Raw genomic sequence first — 27,004 nt, 5'->3', positions numbered from 1 at the left:
TATTTTATTGGACTAATTTTATCCTGTGAATATGAAGAGTTTGCATTGTGACAGTTTTCTTACAGTTATTAAAACTAAATATCCTGAATCATTACACATATATTACCTGTACATTATGGATTGAGCAACAAAGATTTAAATGTAATATTTTTCAGATTTTCACCACTACTACAATACATGTAGTGTTAACGATTAAAAGCCGACATATTCAATTTGTAACTATTTATAAAAGTAAGATTTTGTCTAAATCCGGTGACCAAAAATCTGAATTATTTGGTGACAGACATGTTTAATTTTGTCATATCTGACATACTTTACCTACAAGCTGTACATGGGACAGCAAAAGTAAAGAGATGTCCAAACACATATTTTTCCAACATAGTTTTGATAGCATATTGTAAGCAACAGGCTGAGGATTTGAAAGCATATCTATATTCAGTTTAATGGTGGATGAGAAACACTCATGCACCTACATAGGTGGCTAAATTGTACTTGTTAAAAGGTGTGGAAGAAGAATTAGACTTAGGAGTCACATAGTCATTTAGAATAATTTTGATTAAAATATAGCATTTTTCTTAGAAGTATAAGAGGGTTCATGACAGAAACCTGTTCAGGCATATCAGGAAACCAGATAAAAGGTCAAGTGAATAACAAAGACGAGAACGTACTGGGAGCAGGTTGATGTAACATATCAAATGTATGATTAAGAGATCTGCAGATATTCTATAAACAATACAACTGGACAGTTGTCCCATACATGAAGATTCCAAGGGTGTTATCTAAACTTTTATTTAGGTTCGTTGTGCTCTATGCTAAACAGCTCATGTCTTTTAACCAATCAGAATATGAAATGTATGCACTGATTGACACTGCATGTAAATTCAAACCTCTATTCTTTGTTTATGTGCCCATTCTGCTCATGCTGTAGAAGAATGATACTTGTTCAAGTAATAGCTAAAGAGAAATAAATGACACGGCTTTTCTCCTGCCTGATTACTGACCAAAAGATTTGATCAGACTTGTCAAGTTAGAGGATAAGCTTCTTTCTTTAATTAAGATGTTGATTTCTACCACAAAGTTCATAAAAATAAAACATAACACCCTTCCAAATGTATTTGAACCACAAAGATCTCTTAGACACATGAACAACACTATGGACTGTTAAGTTAACAGTAGCAGAAATAAACTACCTGAGAACATACATATTACTGCACTTTTACTCATCACAAAGCCCACACCAAAGCCATTTCACCTCTGCTTTGTAACCAGGTATGCCAATGAAGATATCAGCTGTAAACTAGTCACATTTGGTGGTAGTCATCCATTATGTATCATTGAAGCTGCTTATTTCAATATGCAGATTAATGTGCTCAGCAGGGTTCTCTCTTCTTTCTCAAAACCTCCAGTTTCCAGATACTTTTCTACTGCACCTCTATGAAACAGTTCAATGTTGTCTGAGACTTTCATAACTCATCACCCAATAATTGGTCCACTTACATGTACGTCCGTATATATTACTTGAGGATGCCATCAGGTTTTGTGTCTTTTACAAACTGCAATAGTTTTTCTTCTTGATACATGCAAGTTCCATGATAAATGATGCTAAAACATCACCTGGGATATTGCAAGGTTAACTGTACTGTACCAAAATTCTTTGTTCACACATGCCCCTGAACTGGCAGTTTAATCATCTAAAATGTTTCCATCACTATGAATATACTCTGAATGTTAATATTATGGATGATAATTACATCTAAAGTACTATGACATTTTATAGGACATTTCACAACCTGGAGTAATCTCACCAAATAAGGGATAGAAAATGTATGTTGAGAATGTACATTCCTAAATCTACAGTACAGTGATCCCTCGCTATATCGCGCTTCAACTTTCACGGCTTCACTCCATCGCGGATTTTAAATGTAGGCATATCTAAATATATATCACGGATTTTTCGCTGGTTCGCAGATTTCTGCGGATAATGTGTCTATTAATTTATGCTACATGCTTCCTCAGTTTGTTTGCCCAGTTGATTTCATACAAGGGACGCTATTGGCGGATGGCTGAGAAGCTACCCAATCGGAGCACGTATTACGTATTAAAAAAGACTCCTCAATGATATACTTTGTACAATATGCTTCCTGCGTGGTGCTTCGCACAATTCAAAGCTCTTACAGCCTGTATTGATTTTTGATTGTTTGCTTTTCTCTCTCTCTCTCTCTCTGACGTTCTCTGCTCCTGACGGAGGGGCTGTGAGCAGAGGGGCTGTTTGCACAGAGGCTGTTTGCTTAGAAGATACGGACGCTCCTCTAAAAAATGCTGAAAAGACTACCTTTACATTGATCCCTTCATTGCGGTGGCTTTATCAAGGTGCTTTGTTTACTTAAAAGCCCAACAGCCCTATTGATTTTTGTTTACTTTTCTCTCTATCTCTGACATTCTCTGCTCCTGATGGCACTCCTTTGAAGATATGTTTGAATTCTTTTAACTGTGACAAAGAACTGTCATCTCTGTCTTGTCATGGAGCACAGTTTAAACTTTTGACTAAAGGGTGTTATTTCATGTCTAGAGGACTCTAATAATGTTAAAAACCGTATTTAGAAGGTCGTAAACAGGTTTTCTATGCTCTAACTGCGAAAATATTAGATTTATAAATAAAGAATCCTACTTCGTGGAAATTCATTTAACTGTCTGGAGCGGATTAACCTGAGGGTTTACTGTATAACTGTGCGGAGAATATTTATAAACAGTGTGGGAGAGTTTCTAAGGGCTTAAAATATATAAAAATAACCATACAAACTTATGGTTTCTACTTTGCGGATTTTCACCCATCGCAAGGGGTTCAAGGAGGGATTACTAAATATAAATAGGCTACTAAGATCATCCAATATGATGAAAGTTTTATAACATTCTCAGATATCATTAATTTAATTCAAGGGCACAGGGGGCTCCTAGCAGCATCAGGTGCTATGCAGGGACCCTGGATGAGAGCAAGTCCATTGTAATATTAGTCAATAATATTTTATAACTAAGAGATTTTTCAAATAAAACTTTGTTCAGCTTAACTTAGATTGAGTAACATGCAACCATGGATGTTTAAATGACTAATTAACTTTTATTTATTTAGTCTAAGTATATGATTAAAAATTCCCGCTCCACAACCTTCAGCTTCTAATGCATCATTTATGGAAAAAGGTAAAACCCTTCAGAAAAACTGTAGTTAACAGAATGGCAGCTAAATGTTTAGGCTACAACCTTCGGTAAGAAAACAAATATTAGACTGTGCTTAGAATAATGTCATTAAATAGATCTGCTAGGGAAGGAAACTTACAAAAAGGACTGCATAGCAGAGTTTGGCAGGTAGCATTAGTAAGTGAAACAGAGAGAAACCAAGGAGCCATGAAATGCAGGTAAGAAAACAATCTAAATAAACTTAATTGCAGTATGTAAGTAAAAAGTGGGGTAAAAAAATAGGCAAGAGAGCAAAACACAAAAAGACAGCTAAAATACAAGCAATGACATCAAAACGCTGAGACAAAAGAAAAAAATATGAGGGGCTACAAGGCCAGGAGACAGAAGACTAAAGGAGGAATTTAACTAAAGACATTCACAGTTAAGCAAAAAGGAAAAGCCTCTTCCATTTCAATTTTACTTTCATCTTCCATCACATGACTACTGTTTAATTATCCTTGTAGGGCTAAACATGGAGATGGACAGAACCATGCAATAAAATATACAAGGGAAGAAGTCCAGGCCCAATCCTAAGTTTTTTATTTGAGGCTTTAATAAGTTTTGATTAGGGCTCAGTTTTGATCAGTTCAGTTCGAGAATTTTGCTAGTATTTTCTGAATATGATTCTCCTTTTTCTCCACCAAAAAGTCTGTTTGCTTTTTTGACAATCTTCCTGTATAGTATGATGTTCATACTTGCCCTCCATTAGACAAGCTTACTATGGTGCTTGACAATATTTAATCACTTGGTTTAGAAAAAAGCCACGTATTCAATCAGTGGTGTAACTAACATGAAAAAGGCATATCCCTTTCATTGAAAATGGTCACTGAATAAAAACAAGGTATAATAAAGCAGGTATCTAAAGCCTCTAAGTAATGTATATAGGTGAAGGAGAGCAGTTGATTCACTGAATCACAAATAGAGCTGTTTTGCAGGGGCTGTACCATACAGAATTGAACTGAAAGTTAATTCCTTGGATTGTTATCCTTACATATCATCAATGAATTTTGATATTAATGCAAAGAATGACATTATGGATTAAAGTCACTGAAACAAAGCTCTTGTTCAAGGACAGAGTATGGAACTCTGAAATTTGAGAGGACTTCAGTCTAGAGGCAGATATCATCTGGAGTATCTGTCTATCTATCTATAACATCCGTCACATCTATACATTGCTTAAATTTGTGCCAGAGAGTGGTGCCATTTGGCCTGACTAGCACATGCATGTAAGAATTTCACTATACTCTGCATGCATGACAACAATGACCTTATGATGATGATATTATAAGAAAATCTAAAAACAATCAGGCACATAGGCAAAGATATACAAAGTATGAGTGGAAGAAATAAAGCCAAATTACAGGACTACGAACACAAACTGAAAAAAATAGAAGCAGTTGGATGGACAGGATCATAACTGAAGATGCAAAAAAGATGTTTTTAAAAGCAGGGAGCAAGTTAAAAGTGAGTACTGTCTCATCATGTCTGAATTTCCATCAAAGCTCAGTATGTTGCTTCAAAGAAGAGAAAATTTACAAAATAAGTGGTGTTTTGCTTACAGCGAAATTTGTATCATTAACACCATAAGAAAGGTGATTATGGAAGCATTTCTATGCAGTAATTCAACAAGTGACTACCTGTCAGCATTTAAATAAAGATTAAAAAAATGTGGACGGTTGTTTAAAAATAATACTACTTCCGGATGAGTAAATTTTCTCAAATTTCATATCTGTTTGCTTTTTAACATTATAAATATCTACACAAAATTTGAATCATCTATCTGTCATTATAACCAGAATTTACTTAAAAATTTGTGAAATTATTCAGTTAAAGTATCACTTCCGGTTGCCAGAAGTGGCCCAAAAGTTGATAGGATTCCTTATTTTTAATATAAGGAAATAACAAATGAATTTGTTACTTTGGCATTTCCAATTTCTTTTGTTTAGACTGGTAATATTGGTTCACTCCTGTTTTCAAAATACCTTCCCATGGACTGCTCTTTGAAGTATCGCACATTCAGGCCCTCATGAAGTTCTCTAAGCAAGGTGATGCTGCAGTTGGCAGATGCAAGCATAGCAACCCCTCTTTTTATTCCCAATCCCCACATTTCAGCCTCCCAATTGTTGCTTTGCATTGAGCTCGGGCAGAGTGAAACTCTTTGTGCTCATCCGGCTGCAGTGCTCTGAGTAGCCCTTCCTTGCTAAGGTGGTTACAATATTAACAAACTGTGCATACAGTATGCAAGCAGTTTTACATTTATGATCAGAACAATGTCAAAGTGCAATGTCTTGCTTTAGAACTACTCTGTTACTGGTGCTTGTATTAAAAGTTATTAAGAACAATGCTCAAAGTTTTACAGTATAATTAAGCCATTTGTTTTTGCAAGTATTTTAAAAGCTATTATTTGTCATTAACACAAGTGATAATCACCAATATATCTGTGTATGACTATGAACATGAATTTATAGGCATGCCTAGACTTTATGCAGCCCGCCGCATGAGTCCTCATTGAAAATACAGCCAGCCACAAAACAAGTTTTCTGACCCCTGATATAGATCAATTCCGATTGATGGTCGAAGGGAAACACTCTAAATATCACGTCCGTTTTCTTTTCTTTGTGTTGCCAGTTTTGGATCGTTTCCGCCTCGGAAATATATTCACATTCTTTTCCACTTTGTTGCAGCTACCAGCTTAGTGCACGTGGCACTTGACTTGTTTTTAGTCACAAAATAATCTACCAATTTTCTGAGATGAATAAAATAAGTTATATTTTGTGCTGGTGAGCCACAAGAGAAAATGTGAAGCTGCTGAATCACCATATGTTCCTGCAAAAAATCAATAAAGTGAAACCTACATTGCCAGTACTGGTAGTGTAGATTAAGTGGAGAGTAACTCAGAAAAATGATTTCTTCCAGAGTAATGTTAGGTTAGCACACACCTTAAACGTAATTGCTATATCATCAAGTGAATGTGAAAGAGAATGTTCTCAGATTAATCTGACAGTCACCCCATCGAGATTGTCTTTGTTAATACACACCACCTCTGGACTGATGTTCCTGAAAATTGTAGGAAATCCGCTTATTACGTTAAACCTAGATAGGCCAATGCCTGCTGCAAGGATGTCACGATGCAGTAAATACCGCTAACAAGCAGTGATCAAGAGAAGCAGAAGGAGCATTGGAAGGTGTGTCGAAAGTATGGAAGTTCCTGTAAAATCCCACTCATAGAAAAAAGTTAATGTGAGAACGCCCACCTTTTTCTTAGAAAAATTGTACCGAGTATTTTATTACCTTTAAGAACCATAGAAACCACCTAGTATACCTTGTAACCAGATCTACCGTACATACTCACTTATAAGTCGGGTCTTGAAACCCAAAAAATCGATCATAAAATCAGACCTCGAATTATACATCGTTCAAAAATGCAACACTTCAGTTTTTTTTATTTACATCTTCTTGCCTCCTCCAATCTCACATCAGTTTCTCAGACACATTGAATTTTGTTGCAGTAATGCAGTTACCAATTTCTTTCGCTGCTTCAACGACATTTAATTTAAAACCAGCTTCATATTTTCTTCTGATCGAACGCTCCATGTTAAATAAGGGATGCTCTTACGATAAAGGTGTACAAGGGTGTGAGTTATAAAAAACACAAATCAGTGCAAACATCACTTTAGAATAGTTTGAGTATTACTGTGTGGTCACGTAGGCCCAATCCATAGAAAGAAAAAAGGCAGTGTGCTCTGTGGTTACTCTCTCAGGTGGCGCGTTAGCATATCATAAACTCTTGGACTAATAGTGTGAGTTTTCCGCATTCGACTTATACCACCGACATTATAAAATACCAAAAATTATATGGTAAAATCAAGTCCTGACTTATCCATGGGAGAACTTATCCACAAGTATATACGGTACTTCTTGTGGATAAACTTCTCCTGAGAAATCCACTTGCTTTACAATTTTTCTCTCAAATTAGAAAGTCAAAATTTTGTTATGTTTTCTTACACTCTATATTAATACACACCTTCTAATGTTTGCATAGCATGTGGAATGAGAAAAGTTTCTGTTTGCAATTTAATAATTTACTTCTTAATGAACATCTTGAAGACCATTAATAAAGAACCTCTGTGCATTAAAGTAGGTCAGAAAAAATACTTGTATACTTCACTTGTTTGTGAAAAATTATTTCTGTTTTTTTACGGCAAAATTTTAAGTATTTTGTTTAGCAATTAATTTTGACATTCACTTTACTCATTGTCTGAAGGTTCCTATCTACACATGAAAGAATGAGAGCTGCACTGTAAGCATAAAAAGGGAAAAGAGAACACAGCAGATACTGCCTTGTATACTGACACATCCAGTGGGTAGAATGTGAATGGTCTCTCAAAAACATGCAATAGGTGTAAAACGGCAACTGTAATTTTGCTTTGTGTTGGTGTGTACTATTTAAGGAGGTCTTTTTTTTCAATATTGTCAGGCTAGACCCCAGCTCTGCATGACTCTGAATTACAGTAGATTAAGAAAGCTGAGGAAATGAAGGGATATCAACTACTACAGGCAATAAGATGAAGGCATTCTATAATAGAAAAGTAATACAATGTGCCCTAACAGGAGCAGAAAAATTGCTTTAAACATGCATGTGGAATCATATGAAAAATAATGAAGCTGAATTCTAAATGATACATCAGCCGTATTATAACTTTCTGTATCGGAAACATCCTTTAGCTACTCCCTAATGCCTGTGGTTACGAGGACCAGACCGATCCGTTTTCCTGTTTGCATGGATCTGTGTTGGATCTTGATATTCTTGTTTATTTATAATGTCACTAATTTCTGGATTATTTTTGAATACACTGCACTCCATCAGACTCCGTCATTAATCTCAATATTTAGACATTTGTATTTTTTATAATAAAGCCTGTTATGTTTTTCTTAATATACTGACCAAACAGTGCTAATAATTTGTCTTCTTGTTTATTTCATGCTTCTAGGAGTCACCATGAGCATCCATCAGTGTCAGTGCTGCAACAACCTGAAATATGGCAGAGGAAAAAGTGACACAAAGACACAGTCAGCTGTTTAATAGCTCCTAGAAAGGGACATTTACAGTTATGTAATGAAAGTGTCCTTGTTTAATAATGATTACCAAGCTTACTTTAAATTTTAAATTCCCTGTTAGTTCTGGTTACCTACTCTGTTTCACCACATGTCTTATGTTTACAGCTCATGTCTTCATACTTTCTTACCTATTCACTATCTCACCTTTGGAAGGTGCTGGTTGTTTATATCTAATCCTGAGATCAGGACTGGCATTATTTTTTGAGGCTGAGGTCATCTCCAAACACTTGGGCACTGTGCTCCAGGTGGCACTGCATACCAGTTGCCAATATCCTTAAAAATCTAGGCATGACCAGCAAAGGCATCTTTCCATGAAAACAGTAATTGCTGGTAATACTGTAACTGCACTGAGGTATATCTGCCTAAGGATGAGTCACAACCACTATGAGCTAATATTCCCATCATGTAAATGAAAAGCTTCAATGCCAGAAGCAGGAGAGCCTATAAAAATGGCACACCTGCAAAGTCACATATGAATTACATCTAGTGTGGCAACAATGAGCTGTTGTTTTAAGAACAGTGAGTTACTCAAAAGGTAAATATAAAGAAAAACAATCCATTATCACTCTGAACTATGCTGCAGAAGTGGGACAATGAGAAGACTTATAGCCTGACTAAGCAAAGCACCAAGTAATATTGAAGTCTATAATGGACCTTCCTGAGCTTTTCTTTGCAGTTGGTGGAAAGTAGCAGTCTAGTAACAATGCCAATAGTTGATCTAGCTAACCTCTCTCTCTCTCTCTCTCTCATTTCTCCTAGGGCACGAAGTAGAAAATGGCCGACAGTGGGGTAACTCGCGTTGAAATCCTAATTGAGGAACTCCAAGCACTTGATGAACAGATTCAGAAACTCCTGTCCCGACGGAAATACCTGAGAAATCTGAAGGCCCGGCTGTTGGATAAACCGTCCTTGCCATCTGGAACCGGCGAAACATCAACCCAGCGTTGTGCCGACCTCACCCCGCGTCTCGTAGGAGCGACGCCGCTGCTGACCTCGGTGGATGTCAGCTATGCAGGCGGGGGTTCAAGGCCAGAGCACCTCCATCGGCACAGGCGAGCATTTTATCTCAGAACCGGTTTGACCCTCTCCGCGTCCCCATTTCGCCTTCAGCACCTGGTGATGTATTAGTGGTAGGTGATTCTATCGTTAGAAACCTTAATGTCGCATGCCCTAATGCAAAATCGTTTGTTTCTTGTTTTCCGGTGCTCGTGTCCGAGATGTAATGAAAGCGTCGCCAGCAGTCTCGAGAAACACAAGGAGAGGGCAGTTGGATCAATCGTCTTGCATGCCGGCGTAAACGATATAAGGCACCGACAATCAGAAATCCTGAAGGCTGACTTCGCAGCTTTGATTAAAGACACGAAGGAGAGGACCCCATCGGCAAAGATCTTCGTTTCGGGTCCACTACCTCTCGTCAGACGATCCAACGAGTACTACAGTCGTCTGCTAGGGTTGAACAACTGGCTACAGGGTTTCTGCAAGAAGAAGGATGTCGGTTTCATCAACAATTGGAATCTCTTTTGGAAAGGCGTCTCTTCAAGCGTGATGGCCTGCATCCGAACAGTTTCGCGCCGGGTCCTCTCCGAAAACATATCGAAGGTAATTCGTTTTTCTTGACTATCTATCTCTGCTCTTAACCCCTTCGAAATAATACTGCTGTGCCAGGACATGATGAATGTTTAATAGAGTCTTCCGTTAAAGTGCACACCATTAATACTGTAATAAGCAATCTCAATGCACGTAGAAAACCTAGGAAATACGGCATAAACTCCAATAATCTAATTAAAATCACTATTTTAGAGGAACAATGTATTAAAACTATAAAACAGATCACAGATTAAACAAAAATACACACAGAGCGGCTAATAATAATAATTTAGTTCCTATTCCAAATAACAATAGCATATAGTACTCATCTCTGCACCTCCGAAACATTAAATATGGCACTATTAAATGTTAGAGCTTTAACTAACAAAACGTTTTTATCAACGATCTTATTAGTGATAAAAAATAGATCTTATTGCACTAAATGAAACATGGCTGAATTCAGATGCGCGCAGTTTTAATCGAATCTGCCTCCGGATTACAGTTTTACTCCAAACCGCCAGGGAAAAGGGGCGGATTGGCTAACATTTACTCGAGCGATTAAAATGTAAAGATGTCAGTTTTGGTAAGTTCAAGTCCTTTGAGTATCTCGCCGTTGTTATTCATGGAGATTCTCAAGTTCTAGTACTATCCGTGTATAGACCTCCTAAATATAACGCGTCGTTTTTTGAGGAATTCTCTGACTTAATGTCAATTTTAATTACTAACTATGACACACTCCTAATAGTTGGCGACTTTAATTTTCATATAGATAATCAGTGTGATCTAAAAGTAAAAGAATTTATGAACCTCCTGGATTCTTTTGATTTGAGACAACTCATAAATCAGCCTACACATAAAGCAGGTCATACATTAGACTTAGTGATTACTAAAGGACTGAAAGTTGATATAAAACAGATCATTGATATTGGTCTATCAGACCATTTTCTTCTACTTTTAATATAGAAATAATGATAAAAACACTCATGAGAAGCATATTGTTAAAAACGCTTCTTTGATTCGCAGCAGCTTTAAAACTTACAAACATTTTAAGCAATCAGTCCGTTTATAGTGCCAGCTATAATAGCGAGGACAATGTAAATAGTAAGGTGGAAAGATTTAATTCTAAAGTGAGAGCTGCTGTTGACATAGTTGCACCTGAAAAGACAGTGAAAAAATCTTCTAGCATTGTTATACCATGGAAGACCCAAAGAGTGTCTGATTTAAAGAGAACATGCCGTAGAGCTGAGCGTCAATGGAGGAAGACTAAACTTACTATCCACCACGAAATATTAAAAGTCAAAATAACAGAATACAATAACACTGTCCGTCTTGAGAGAAGCTGCTATTTCTCAAGATTATAAATAACAATGCTAGTAATCCCAGAGTCTTATTTTCAACAATTGATCGCCTACTAAACCCAGGTAGCTCAAAGGAATGCCTCCTAAGTGCTTCCAGTGAAACCTGTGAGGCTGTCGCTGTATTTTCAATCAAAAATTAATGATATTAGAAATAACATAGTATATCTCCCCAACACTAAGGATCCCCTAAACCCCAACATCCTGTTATAAACAAATTAAACTCTTTCACTAGGATAGATTTACCTGATTTACAAAAAATAATCTCTCAATTAAAACCCTCCACCTCGTCCTTGACCCGATACCAACAAGGTTTTTCAAAGAAGTATCAGGCGTGCTAATTGATAATGTTCTTGACATAGTAAATTCGTCACTAGATACTGGGGTCTTCCCAGACTGTCTTAAGACTGCTGTAGTTAAACCCCTACTTAAGAAACATAATCTTGACCCCTCAGCTCTTGAAAATTTTAGACCCATCTCTAACCTGCCTTCTTAAGTAAAGTTCTGAGAAGGCAGTCATTATGCAGTTAAATGACCACCTAAATAAACATGCTATTCTTGATAAATTTCAGTCAGGTTTTAGAACAAATCACAGCACAGAAACTGCACTCGTTAAAGTAGTAAATGACTTGCGGGTAAATGCAGACAGAGGCCATTTATCTGTTCTCATCCTCTTAGATCTGAGTGCTGCATTTGACACCATTGATCACAACATTCTTAGAAATCGCCTTAGTCAATGGGTGGGCCTCTCTGGCAGTGTCTTAAATTGGTTTGAATCCTACCTGACAGGGAGAAAATATTTTGTTAGTTGTGGGAATTACAACTCGAAGACACATGATATCCAATATGGTGTTCCACAAGGCTCTATCCTGGGTCCGCTGTTATTCTCAATCTACATGCTTCCGTTAGGTCAGATTATCTCAGGGCACAACGTGAGCTACCACAGCTATGCTGATGACACACAGCTGTACTTATCAATAGCACCTGATGACCCTGATTCTATTGATTCACTAACACAATGTCTGACTAGTATCTCAGAACGGATGAATAGTAATTTTCTCAAGTTAAATAAAGAAAACTGAAATTTTAGTGATCAGCAATAATGGATACAATGAGGCTATTAGAAATAAACTGGATACATTAGGATTAAAAGTCAAGACGGAGGTAAAAAGCTTAGGGGTGATTGTTGACTGTAATCTGAATTTTAAATCACATATTAATCAGATCATTAGGACAGCATTTTTCACTTAAGAAACATAAGTAAAGTTAGACCTCTTATATCACTGAAAGATGCTGAGAAATTAGTTCACGCGTTTGTTTTCAGTCGACTAGATTACTGTAATGCACTCCTCTCAGGACTACCCAAAAAGATATAAATCGTTTGCAACTAGTGCAGAATGCAGCTGCTAGAATCCTAACTAGGAAAAGAAAATCAGAACACATCACACCAGTTTTGATGTCACTACACTGGTTACCTGTGTCATTCAGAATTGACTTTAAAATTCTGCTTATGGTTTATAAAGCCTTAAATAATCTCGCCCCATCTTATATATCGGAATGTCTGACACCTTATATTCCAAATCGTAACCTCAGATCCTCAAATGAGTGTCTCCTTAGAATTCCAAGAACAAAACTTAAAAGAAGTGGTGAGGCGGCCTTCTGCTGTTATGCACCTAAAATCTGGAATAGCCTGCCAATAGGAATTCGCCAGGCTGATACAGTAGAGCACTTTAAAACACTGCTGAAAACACATTACTTTAACATGGCCTTTTTATAACTTCATTTTAATCGTAATTTAACTTAATCCTGATACTCTGTATGTTCAATTCATCATAATAACTATTCATGGTGGCTCTAAAATCGGTACTGACCCCTACTCTCTTTTCTGTTTCTTTTTCCGGTTTCTTTGTGGTGGTGGCCTGCGCCACCTCCACCTACTCAAAGCTTCATGATGCTCCAACAATGATGGACGGATTAAAAGGAAGAAGTCTACGTGACCATCATCATCATCAAGCCCTTCCGTGAGAACCCTAAATCCAAAGAGGACTGTTTCATTTATGTTAGGTAGAATGCCCAGAGGGACTGGGCGGTCTCATGGTCTGGAATCCCTACAGATTTTATTTTTCTCCAGCCGTCTGGAGTTTTTGTTTTTCTGTCCCCCCTGGCCATTGAACCTTACTCTTATTCAATGTTAACGTTGATTTATTTTGTTTTATAATTATGTCTTACATTTTTCTATTCTTTAAAGCATAGAAGCACTTTGAGCTACTGTTTGTATGAAAATGTGCTATATAAATAAATGTTGTTGTTGTTGTTGAAAGACTCAGTGCTGACTTCTGAGGTCCGGAATGCCATTTACAGCTTCAGTACAAGAAGGAAGCCTGCCAAGAGACTGCTACCTCCGCAGCTCCACCACCACTTCTCATTCTGCTAAGGTCCATTGGCCTGGGTACCTGATTACTAATGGAGCTTTGGGCTCAAAGAGCTGGGAAAAAGTGTGCCAGATTGACTCGCCGCTATCCCCTGGTGAGCAGTGTTCAGCATGGCCAGCGGTAAAACTGCATAGACAAATCACAGAGGTATTTACAGAGCCACCATTGAGTCTCAAAGCTGAGATCTGGACCTGGAATGTTCTTTACAGAATTAATTAAGTGAACAAAGACATCCAAAATGTTAGTTTTGTTAAAATTTGGATTTTGTGTTGTTATTGTGGTGATTTGAATTGTGAGAGAAGGGGCAGTTGAGTCTCAGGAGGGCAAATCTGTGTATGCTGAAAAAGCTTAAAAGGAGAGGTGACGAACAACTTGGCAGGTTGGATGCTGTGATTTAGAGTTGGCAAAGGAAAGAAGGCATCTAATGTGTCTTGAAGGCTCGTAACAGCAGTCCTCCTTGAAGAGGAAGGGTGAGCCTACCAGTGGAGTTGATCAGGGTCTGTTCTTAAAGGGGCAATAAACTGTCCCTTTTAAGACTATTAAACAGATGATTTGTCTTTGAGTCTTTCTTTTGCTGTTCCTCAGGTTGATACATTATATTTTGTACAGTATATGATGTGATGAAACAGCACTGCATTTTTTTCTCATCAAAACTTGTAAGTGTTGATTTTTGAAGGGGTCAGTTCACATTATTGCACTGTCAATGCCCTTTCTGCATTTCACAGGGATGTGAAAAATTAGGTAATAAAGTACAGCAAAACTAATGACAGTTATTTTGTGTTGCAAGCAGAAAGAAATTTGTGATGGGATTTAATGTTTATTATAATGAAAATAAGGTAGCCCTGCAGTAACTGTAAAGCAAAATAAGCACATGCTTATGGCATCAAGTACAAACAAGAACTGAAAACTTTTAAGTATATACAAAATTATAAGAAGGCAACAAGAATCATTTTTACATGTTTTGATCCATGTAAGTTGAAATACTTCTATATCTTCAAAGTTAGAAAGCAATGGAATGATTTTTTTTTTTTCATACAAAGCAGGATATTTTTTCATTAGAATATCTTTTTAGAATATTATCCCATTGATTTCTATAGAAAGAGAATTTTGAAAATGGAAAAGTATGCTTAATTTCAACAGTTTGACAAGTGTAAAAAAAAGTGTTGTATTGTCACATTTTCTTTTACATTTTTTTTGTTTGTTTTTACATAATTTTGATTCTCATTGACAAAGATGTTTTGAAAGGCAACATCAAAGTCGAGATGGGCTTGGCTGTTTTTCCAGAGGATTTGGGAAGAATAGATCTTTGAATACTTACTTTTTATTGTCAACATTGTTTCATTTTTTACTGCATAGTCTATACAGTGCACATATCTTCCAAGATTCTGTGTCTTAAAAGGCATGTACAATTTATGTTTATTTCTTGTTCAGTTTTTATTTTTTTTTTTTGCACAGTACAACAACATTTATAACACATTTTCATATAAACAATGTAGCTCAAAGTGCTTTACAAAATTAAATAAAATGATGTTAATATAAAACATCAACAAACAAGATTAGGCAATAATATTATACGGTATGTAACAAGGTTATTATAGTTTTGCCTTTTTATATTAGTTTTTACTTCTATATTTTTTCTGACATTACTTGGAAATTCAGTTTAGTTTTAGTTTTCCGTCATCGTGTATTTTTAGTTTTAATTTAGTTTTTATTTTACAAAGACATTTCTATTTTAGTTTTATATATATTAGTTTCAGTTTTAGTAATTATTATATGGTTAAAGAGCTACTATATAGGTTAGTTTTTGTATCACAATGAGACAGAACTGTACACTTAACGGGTTTGGATATGAGTTTAATGTTAGTGGAAGCGGTTAGTGGATATCATTGAAAGATGCTGAGAAATTAATTCACGCTTTTGTTTTCAGTAGACTAGATTACTGTAACGCACTCCTCTCAGGACTACCCAAAAAAGACATAAATCACTTGCAACGAGTGCAGAATGCAGCTGCTAGAATCCTAACTGGGAAAAGAAAATCCAAACACATTTCTCCAGTTTTGATGTCACTGTGTCATTCAGGATTGACTTTAAAATACTGCTTATGGTTTATAAAGCCTTAAATAATCTCGCTCCATCTTATATATCGGAATTCCTGACACGTTATATTCCAGATCGTAACCTTAGATCTTCAAATGAGTGTCTCCTTATTCCAAAAGCTAAACTTAAAAGAAGTGGTGAGGCGGCCTTCTGCTGTTATGCACCTAAAATCTGGAATAGCCTGCCAATAGGAATTCGCCAAGCAAATACAGTAGAGCACTTTAAAACACTGCTGAAAACACATTACTTTAACATGGCCTTTTTATAACTTCACTTTAACTTAATACTGATACTCTGTATGTTCAATTCATCACAATAACATTCATAGTGGCTCTAAAATCCGTACTGACCCCAACTCTCTCTTCTGTTTCTTTTTCCGGTTTCTTTGTGGTGGCGGCCTGCACCACCACCACCTATTTAAAGCATCATGATGCACCAACATTGATGGACTAAAAGCCAGAAGTCTACGTGACCATCATCATCGAGTCCTTCCATGAGAACCCTAAATACAAAGAGGACTGTTTGACTTATGTTAGGTAGATTGCCCAGAGGGGACTGGGCGGTCTCGTGGTCTGGAACCCCTACAGATTTTATTTTTTTTGTTTGTTTTTTCTGTCCACCCTGGCCATCGGACCATACTTATTCTATGTTAATTAATGTTGACTTATGTTTATTTTTTATTGTGTCTTCTATTTTTCTATTCATTTTGTAAAGCACTTTGAGCTACATTTTTTTGTATGAATATGTGCTATATAAATAAATGTTGATTGATTGAAGCTTACTATACTACACAACACACTTTACTATTTGGTTTCGTTTTTGTCTGATAAAAACAAGCATAATCAAAACCAGGTACTGAATATGAACAATTTTACACAATTTTATAATTTTTAAAATATTTTCTATGTCATTTGACTGTTGGCACTTTTTTTCTTTTCCTTTTTTTACTCAGAATGGGCCACTCTGTAATGAAAACTAGGTGAATTTTAAGGTGTGAGGGGTTTTTAATCTAAATGTCTACAGCACACAACATATCCTGCACTAACAACAATGTGCTTATAATGAATGCCTTCAATATTGCATTCAAAAACCTCAAACACTGGCTTTATTATTTTCTACCACCCATATTGATCTCTGAATCCATCCCAGGCACAAACAATTGATAGACAGAATTTTGCACATGCAGGCCTGAAAAAGATATACTGTAAAAAAAATAAGAAAAAAGACCATGAAAATCATGGGGGCTAAGGAAGAACAGGGCTCTTTGAATCAGTGTGCAGACCCCATCTAGCTGTATTGAGGGAAACAAAGAAAAACAAGCATGTAGTGTGATGGTTAGGGGCAGTGAAATTTGAATAACCCACCATAAGAACAGTAAATCCATAATGAGCAGACAAATAGCAGGTAATAAGAGTGTAGACTGGCAAAAAATGATAAGAGACAGCATCTGAGTTTAAGAACAATAAATACATTACCTTAACCTATTTATCCAGAGCAGGATCACAGGAACCTGGAGCTTACCCCAGCAGGTTTGGATGCAAGGCAGAAAAAATCCCTGGTATGCAATATGTATGATATGGCTGAAGTTAAGAACAAAAATAATATGATATTTTTGGTTTTGAGAGAGAGAAACATTGAAAAAATGGGGACAGATATTTTAAAACATAATTCTGCTACTGGATTATTATCACAATATCAGGTATTTTGAGCTGTGAACATGAACTAAAAACATAAATTAATAAATATAGAACAAATACAAAAACAAATTAGTGTGTTTAGCTTTTCATTACTTGGCAGACTCTCTTTGCCTACCTAGCTGTAGTTCAGTGGAGACATTGCCAACTCGGGAATTTTGCAAAGTTTGTATCTCTTTGTTGTTAAAAGTCATTTTTAAAGCAAAAGTGATTGGTCAGCAACAATATGCTGATCTTGTATGATGACTGCCAGTCTCTCGATCAGTGCCGTTTTATTTTCAAAAATCGGGAATGGTCTCCCCTCGACTTTCTCATGTACTCAGATATGGGGATGGATATTTGAGGAATAAACCGCAAGACAAAGATTATATTATTTACATTAAAGAACCATCAACAACAAATCAAATCAAATTAATAATATATTGAACAATTATTATAAAAGTAAAGTTGAATAAATCGGACTCTACAGCTGCATGAATAAAAAAAATGAGTTATGTGTTCAGGTAAAGTAGCACTTCCGGTTATTGGATTTGGCCCAAAAGTTAATATAGATCTACAATTGTGGTGTAACAACCACATGACAAATTTCATCCATCTGTCTAGTTGCGTTTTTGAGATATTGTGTTTACACACACATACAGACATAATTCCAAAAAACGGTATTTTCTTCCTCTATGAGGTCTAAAACGTCAAGATTCATCAAAATGTCAAGGTCGAATTTTTTCATGATTCTACTCTTTCTCTATACTTCGTGTGCGAAGTGGCAGGTGAATTATTGTCAACAAAAAGCAGGCACCTGAGAAATAAGCTAAAACGTTACTCACTTCGTTGACCAGCACATTCTGATTTCAGGCATTTGAATTACATCTTGATATACAACAAGTGCAAAGAAAAGTGGCTCGTAAATCGTTTTCTATTCCACAGGCTTTACTTGGCTGCATTCAGCTCGCTCTGTCAGCATAAATGCTGCGTGAACACCCGCCATTCACTGGATGAATATGTGCGGATGGCTCGTGGTGGATGACTTTCAGTTTTAGATTTAAATGTTATAAGGGTTAAAAACTAACAGCAAGAATATTCATTCAAAAATGAAAATTAAAATTATGTTTAGTAAATTATTTTATTTCAGTTTGTTTAGTTTTAGGTTTTCATTTCAGTTTTAATTATTTTATTTCAGTTTACGAAAATATTTTTTAAATAATAATTTCAGTTTTGATTAATTTTGTTTTTGTTAACTATAATAACCTTGGTATGTAGCAAAGAAAAAGGTAAGGCTGAATGGCCAGGAGGACAAAAAAAAAAAACTAAAGTTAGGCTGGATTAAAAAAAACCAAACGCTGCAGGGGATCCAAGGCCAAAAGACCACCAAGCTCCCACAGGGCATTCTACCTAACATAAATGTTCTAAATCAGTCCTCTTGGTTTTCAGGCTTCACATGGAAGAAATTAAAGATGATGATGGTCATGTGGTCATCTGGGACACCCGCTATTCAATCCATAAACACATGGGTAAGCATGGTACCTTGATCAGGTGGTGATGGTGCAGATCGCCACCACAAGAATACCAGAAAAGACAGCGAAGAATAGTACAGATTTGTAGGGAACTGCAGAACCCAGAGGAAAACTCTCTACCCATATAGACCACTAGAAATACAACTAAAGTGTAGCTATGAAAAACCCATTTTAAAATAATGGGTTTCAGCCCTTTTTAAAATTGTTCTACAGTATTAGCCTGGCAAATTTCTATCGGTAAAGAATTCTCAATGTTTGGTGCTTAACAGCAAAAAGCTGTCTCACTGATTGGCCCTTGGAATTAAAAGCAGACCTTTGTTTGAAGATCAGAGGTTACGACTTGGAGTGCAAAAGGGGGTAAATATTCCAAAATATAGGACAATGTGAGATTATTTTAAGCTTTGTAAACCATTAGTAGTATTTTAAAGTCAGTTCTAAATGACACGAATAACCAATGTAACGATGATAAAACAGGTGAAATGTGCTCAGATTTTCTTTTTCTAGTTGTGATTCTTGTTGCTGCATTCTGCTCTAACTGAACCCGATTAATGTCATTCTTAGTCAGCCCTGTAAGGAGTGCATTACAGTAATCTAGTCAACTAAACACAAAAATGTGATAATTTTTCAGTGTCTGGTGAGGTTATAAGACGTCTAACTTTAGCTATATTCAGATGTTTTGGAATTACAATAGTTGATGAAAATAATCCTCATTAAAAGAAACATCACAGCAGAACTAACTCATGTTAACCCATGAAACTGAGCCAACAGAAGCACCTAAACTGGATTCAATCTGAAAAAGTATACACACAAGTATAGATACATAGATTATACAGTGATATACAGTACTGTATACCATAACCAAGGTAATTTTTAGTTATATTGTTATATAGGTTTGTGGTCATACGACCCACCTATACAGTTTGAAACCTATGCTTTCAAATCGCCAGTCACAATCCTGTACAATGCAGAGGAGCTGGGTAACAGCGGAAGAAATAGAGCAGCAAGCCAAGCAGCAACACATTGTGATATACAGTAATCCCTCGCTATATGGAACAACCCAGCGATCCTTCAGACTCATCAAAGTTTCAGTGATTTATTTATTTTTTTGGTAGGGATTCCAGGAACACACCCAGCTTTGGCCTAACCCACACTCAATCACAGACAGGGACACGGAATCCAATAAATCAAATAAATGAATGAATAGTATTATAAATGGAAAATAAATATAAACAACAAATAATCAGATAACCCTCCCCTTCACCTACAGCAATAACAAATGCAACACACAACAGTAAATACTTAACAACAAACACGCATGACAATAACCATGAATCAGTGGTATGGAGTAAGAGATGACGATCCTGAGAACACCTTTCCGTAAGTAAAAAATAAACAGTACTACCAGTAGTCCTGATGTGACGAGGGGTGAGATTTGGGGAGTGCTTCCTCCGATAAAACACGATTACCAATCCAACACAACTCACACGACAGGCAGGCATGAGACAGTCCATACATCCTTACAGGTTCATGATCTAGGGTGTAAATGTTATTCCACAGGGATTATATCAGACAAGACAAATCGTCTGCCCTTTTTTAAGATTTACGCTGGCTCATCTTGTCCCAAGCAGCCCCTGCGTTCTCCTCAAACGTCCAATCAGGGCAACACCCTCGGGGGTGCTGGGAAATGGAATCCATTAAGTTGTAGCACTGCGACAAGGCTGCATAGCTCAAAATGAGGGGGATCAATGGTTAAGTTTGTATCTATGAATTCCTTCTAGTAATTGAAACTGTGTATGCAAAATTAGGTAAACTCTGTTTGCGTGTTTGCGCCAGCTTCAAACATGCCTAAAATGTATACTGCAGTGGCATCGGTTGAAAGATCTTTCAGCAAAGTGAGATTTGTAAAAAATTATTTGAGAGCAACTATGCCACAACTGAGAGCTTGGCTTGGCAATTCTAAGATGTCCAATCAAGGAATTTGCTGAAAAGAAATCCATCATCCAACCCGTCATATCCTAACTACAGGGTCACGGGGTTCTGCTGGAGCTAATCCCAGCCAACACAGGGCGCAAGGCAGGAAACAAACCCAGGGCAGGGCGCCAGTCCACTGCAGGGCACGCACACACACACACCAAGCACACACTAGGGACAATTTAGGATCGCCAATGCACCTAAGCTGCATGTCTTTGGACTGTGGGAGGAAACCGGAGCACCAGGAGGAAACCCACACAGACACGGGGAGTACATACAAACTCCACGCAGGGAGGACCCAGGAAGCAAACCCAGGTCTTCTAACTGTGAGGCAGCACCGCTACCCACTGCGCCACTGTGCCGCCCATTATCTAGTTTTGATTGTGATATTCATGTTATCAGATGTGAACATTAACATAACATGATTAACAAGGATTTTCTACTTGTGTGATATTACAGTAACATTTTTAGCAATTGTGAAACATGCCATGTGAAATACAGAAAACAATAAACTGACATGTGTAGTCAAGTGAGGTATGATACGAGAAAAATAAATGTTGGGATGCCAACAGGGTTGCTGTGTTAAATAATGTTGGCAGTAAGAACAGAAATAGTGCTTAGCGGCACAAAAACAATCATAAAAGCACTAGGCTTCAGTGCGTCTCTTGAGTGGTCAAGTCTGGGGTAGAGCTCCGTCCTATGACAAAATAAGATGCCACCTTCCTGTAGCACCTCAAACTTACAGTCCTCCATCCAGAAGGGGCAGAGTCAATTGCCCTCATTGGGTATCTTCTCTGAGCAGTAGGAATAGAAATAGACAATACCGTTATGACAGTGCCCCCTCTCATCCCAGGGTAGTATTATTTACCTTGGATAAGCCTGAAAGGCGACCCTCTGCATGCATGTGTGACACCTGAGATGATATAACTCAATGTATGCTTTCAGTCATTAATATTATTATACGCATTAATGAAAATAGCATATTAAACAATAGCACATCCACTTCTCCTGAGGTGCCAACTCAGTAAAAAATTAATGCAACAGTAATTTTATATTACTTTTCATTAAATGCCAATTGAATTAAATAAATAAATAGCCTAAACATATTTTACACAGCATTTTAATTTTAAGTGGAATGTTCATGTCATGTCACATTAGAAACAAACCCTGGGCAAGGTGCCAGTCCATCACATGGCACACACACACACACATAAACACAACACATACTATGATAAATGTCATACTAGTTCTCCAATTCACCTCACCTGTCTTTGTACAGTGAACTCAAGCAGACGCAGTGAGGATGTGCAGATGTTGCTCAGGGAGGACCTGGGATGCAAACCCTGGTCTCCTTACTGTGAAGCAGCAGTGCTACCACTGTGCCGCCATGCCACCATGGCTTATTTATGTTTCTGAAATAATGTATTTACAATTTTATAGTGTCATTCTCTTGCACAGAAATGTAATATTAGACATTCAAAGACCTAGTTTAAAAGAAATACAATCTACATTTTTTACTTTTTTTTCTTGAAGTCATTATATTTTTTTTCCATAATATTATATAAGGAGTCACCTCAATATTATTTCCACAAGCGCTCAATGTACCTATGCCACTGTCATTTACCCACATAAAGTGGACACATCACTGCACAAAGTGCAGTGCTAAACACCTCTTCTGCACCGCATTACAGTGTAGCACTCAACCTCGCTATGGTGTCATCTGACAGTGAAGCATTCAACGTCTTGCTGCACTACCTGACAACAAAGTGCTCAAGACTTTTTGAAGAGTTTGCGCCCAGTTTTAAGGAGTTGGAAGTGGTCGCTGGGGACAGTGAAATGAGGGCTATGTAACAGTGCTGACAAGATGCATCAACCTGGGGATGAGTCAAAGTTAAAGGGAACTTTATTGTCATCTCAACCATATACAAGTATACAGACAGACGAAATTGCGAAGCTCAGGGTCCACAGTGTAACAACATGACGTGCAAATAATAAATTAAAATAGAATTAAAATTTAAAAATTAAAAATTAAAACAAAAACAGGACAAGACATTGTGCAAAGATAGGACAAAGAAGTAGCAGAAATATTGATGTGTAAGATATGTAATATAATAAATAAATAATAGATGTAGATAATACAGAAATTGTCAGTGTATGATAATAGTTGTTTAAGACGTGTGTAAACAATGACAGGTCAGAATGTTTCACAGCAGAAGGATAAAGAGTGACAAAATCCTTAAAGGTCAGTATGAGATTTTCAGTTCTTTTCTACATGCACACTCATCTTTGCAGGACAGTGGTTTTCATGTATAAAAGTTCTGTTTTTAGAGGTGGTTGAGGCTGTGTGGAAGGTACCAGGGGGCAGCCTGGTGTTAAGGAGTCTAACAGCTTGGGGGTAAAAACTCTCCTGCAGCCTGGCAGATTTGGCATTGATGCTGCAATATCTTCTCTTGGATGGGAGAAGTCCAGTGAGGGGTGTAAGGGGTCCTGCACAATGCTGTAGGCCTTGCGGACACTGCGTTTGTAAAATATGTCCTGTAGTGAAGGGAGAGGCACCCCAATAATGTTCTCTGCTTTCTTCACTATCCTTTGCAGGCGCTTGCGGTCGGATATGTTGCAGTTGCCGTACCAGACAGTGATGCAGCTGGTCAGAACACTCTCAATGGTGCCTCTGTAGAACATGGTGAGGATGGAAGGGGGAAGACGTGCTTGTTTCAGCCGCCTCAGGAAGTGTAGTCTCTACTGGGCTTTCTTGATTAGTGATGAGGTGTTATGTGCACACCGAGGAACTTGGTACTCCTAACAATCTCCACATCTAAACCGTTGATGCTTAGTGGGATGTGGGCAGGATGTGATTTTCTGAAGTCCACGATTATCTGTTTTGTCTTGTCGACATTGAGAGATAGATTGTTGTCTTCACACCATGCGGACAGCTGTTTACCTCATCTCTGTATGCTCTTTCATCATTCCTGCTTATCAGTCCTAGCACCGTCGTATTATCCGCAAACTTGATGATGTGGTTGGTGTTGTGCGTGGCTGTGCAGTTGTAAGTCAGCAGGGTGAACAGCAGTGGACTAAGCACATAGCCCTGCGGTGCTCCAGTGCTCAGAGTGATGATGCTGAAAGTGTTGTAGCCCATCCGAACTGACTGGGGTCTCTCTGTCAAGAAGTCCAGGATCCAATTGCAGAGGGTGGTGTTCAGGTCCAACCTGCTCAGTTTTACAACCAGCTTTGGAGGGATGATTGTGTTAAAGGCAGAGCTAAAGTCTATGAATAGCTTCCTGACATATGTGTCTTTCTTATCCAGATGTGTCAGGGAGAGGTGAAGGGCAGAGCATATGGCATCCTCAGTTGACCTGTTTGAGCGGTATGCAAACTGAAGAGGGTCAAGGGAGGCAGGGAGATTAATCTTTATGTGTGGCATGACTAACCTTTTGAAGAATTTCATTATGATTGGTGTGAGTGCAACTGGTTGGTAGTCATTCAGGCATGTCACTGATGACTTCTTCAGCACTGGTATGATGGTGGTCGACTTGAAGCATGCTGGGACTGATGACTGGCTCAGAGATGTGTTGAAGATGTCTGTGAGGACACCAGCCAGTTGACTGGCACATTCTTTGATCACATGACCACGTATGTTGTCCGGTCCTGCAGCCTTGCGTGGATTGACTCTGGATAGAGTCCTCCTCACATCTGTTATGTAGAGACAGAGTGCTTGGTCAGTGGAGGGAGGTGTTGCTTTTCTCACAGGTTCTTTGTTCTGCGCCTCAAACCGTGCAAAGAAGTTGTTCAGCTCATCCGGAAGGGAGGCATCACCATCGCTGCTGTGTGGGTTGGGTTTGTAGTTTGTAATTGAGTCATCATCACTATGAGCTGTCGTTCCATCACGTAAATGAGCAGCTTCAGAGACAATTGCATGATGGCAGCCTATTAAAACAACAAAGTCACATATGAATTTCACCTAGTGTGTCAACAGTAATGATTTCTTTTAAAGATTGTGAGCTGTAAGAAAGATCCATGTGAAGAGCAAATAATCTATTGGTACTCTGTGCTGGCGAGGACTGGCATGACACTACAATACTTTTTTTGTGGATTTCAGAGATTACTACAATATAACCTTGAGACAAGAAGTAGTAATCAATCAGGCAAACGTTTGTGAAAGGGTAAACCAGAAGTCATAGTCAGGAGAGGGCTTAGTCAGTAACTTCAAATTCTTAACAAGGTCCAGTTATTTCAGTTCTTGATGTTAAAAGTCTTTCCTTTATTTTTTAAATTAATATGCAAATTGTATTTTCTCCTCTCCATGGTACTAGTCTAAAAGCAGATGGGATAAAAGCATATTAAGGAATACACATCGACAAATATGAAGTGTGACAAATCCACATACACCAGGCTAATAAACAGTTTCTTTATTGTGAAATGTATAGTATGATAAGCAAACCTTACAAAACTTACACCACAAGGGGAAAGACCACATACAAAAGGAGAGACAACAAAAAAATGTAAAAAAAAAAGGTACTGTGCAATTTTTTTAGAGCTAAGAGCTGGTACCTACAATGCTCACTATGGTGGACTTAAGCACAGAAGAAGTGGAGAAAGCCAAAACATCAAACTCTCTAGAAGCACACCCTCTGTTCCACACTTGTAACTGTTATATATGAAATCAGCGTGTTCTTTCCCTATTAAATAAATTTCCAACACCATACCTGATCTGTGCTTTATTTGTGGCCCTTTTTTCAACATTGGTTTGTGCTTGATAAGCTAATTAAGTTTGGTAAGTACACAATTCTGTTCACAAAACAAATGTGACTTTGTGGACTTGATCATAAACCTCCATTTAAATCAGGTTAGTGTTTCAAATTGTTAGGCATTTCCCCACCACCCCACTTTGTACTTTTTTTTTTTAATTTCCTAGTCCGTACTCACAAAGTGACACAGAGATAAACCACTGGCTTCCAGCTCATTCAATTATATTTTTATTTAGTTAATTATTCATTTGTTCATTGTCATGGCAGCTGAGTCTTGACATTAGCCTCATGGACAGCTTATAAACATTAAGATCCTCTAATACAAATGTGTCATTTACTCACTTCTTAGCCCATTTAATCTAACGTTGGGTCAGAGTAGGCCAGAACCTACACTGGCAGCGTCAGTTAGCCATAACCTTGCACCAGTGGACACAGAAATTGAGAGAGCATTCCCAATTGGTGCAATCATTTTGTAGTAAAACTGTTCATGCCCAGTAACTAGTAAACATAAAGTCTTTTATTAATACAAGACTTAGAAAAGTGAGTTGTAGCAAGACAATAAACACTATAACTATATAAAGTGCAGAAATTTGGCAAATAAGTAATATTATATGCATATAACCTAATTAAAAATACATTATTTCTTTGAGCAAACTTTGTTTTTCATTAAATTTGCTTTAAAAACAACTTATGTATATAGGTAGCACAGCAAAGACTCCATTAACGTGTCTGTGTAGTGATCTTTAACACTCAGATTTTAATAGTAAAAGGGCAGTTGATGAACTAATACAATACTTCGTTTATTTTATGTAATGGAAGAAAATGCCTGTATAATTCCCATATGTTACTAATGCTGTAGAACAGTGAACTCTTTTCCAAGTATTTGTCATATCTGTCTAATACAGATTAATTTTCACTTTTTTCAAATTAATAATTCAGTTTTACCCATTTAATTAGCTGGGTTAGGTGTAGGGTTAGGGTTAGCAAACTGGCATAATTATGACTTTTACTCTATAACATAAATTAGCATTGGTCTGAAGTTTTCATTGTAATCAAAGCAGAAAGCTGAAATCTGTTTTAACCTATAACTAATGTTTAATATTTATAATCTTTCTGATCTGGACAAGACAAGTTTAATATAGCAGATAAAAAGAAGAGTAAAAGGCAAATTACTGAGAAACAAAACAGCATAAAGTGAGTGAGAACCTTCTGTATAGCGATTCACAGGTGTCCCCGGTTGTGATGTACAGTACACAGTGT

This window comes from Polypterus senegalus, chromosome 3 (genome assembly GCF_016835505.1).
Source record: "Polypterus senegalus isolate Bchr_013 chromosome 3, ASM1683550v1, whole genome shotgun sequence".
Classification (NCBI taxonomy): domain Eukaryota; kingdom Metazoa; phylum Chordata; class Cladistia; order Polypteriformes; family Polypteridae; genus Polypterus; species Polypterus senegalus.
The sequence above is the reverse complement of the archived record's forward strand: the minus strand, read 5'-3'. Positions refer to the sequence as shown.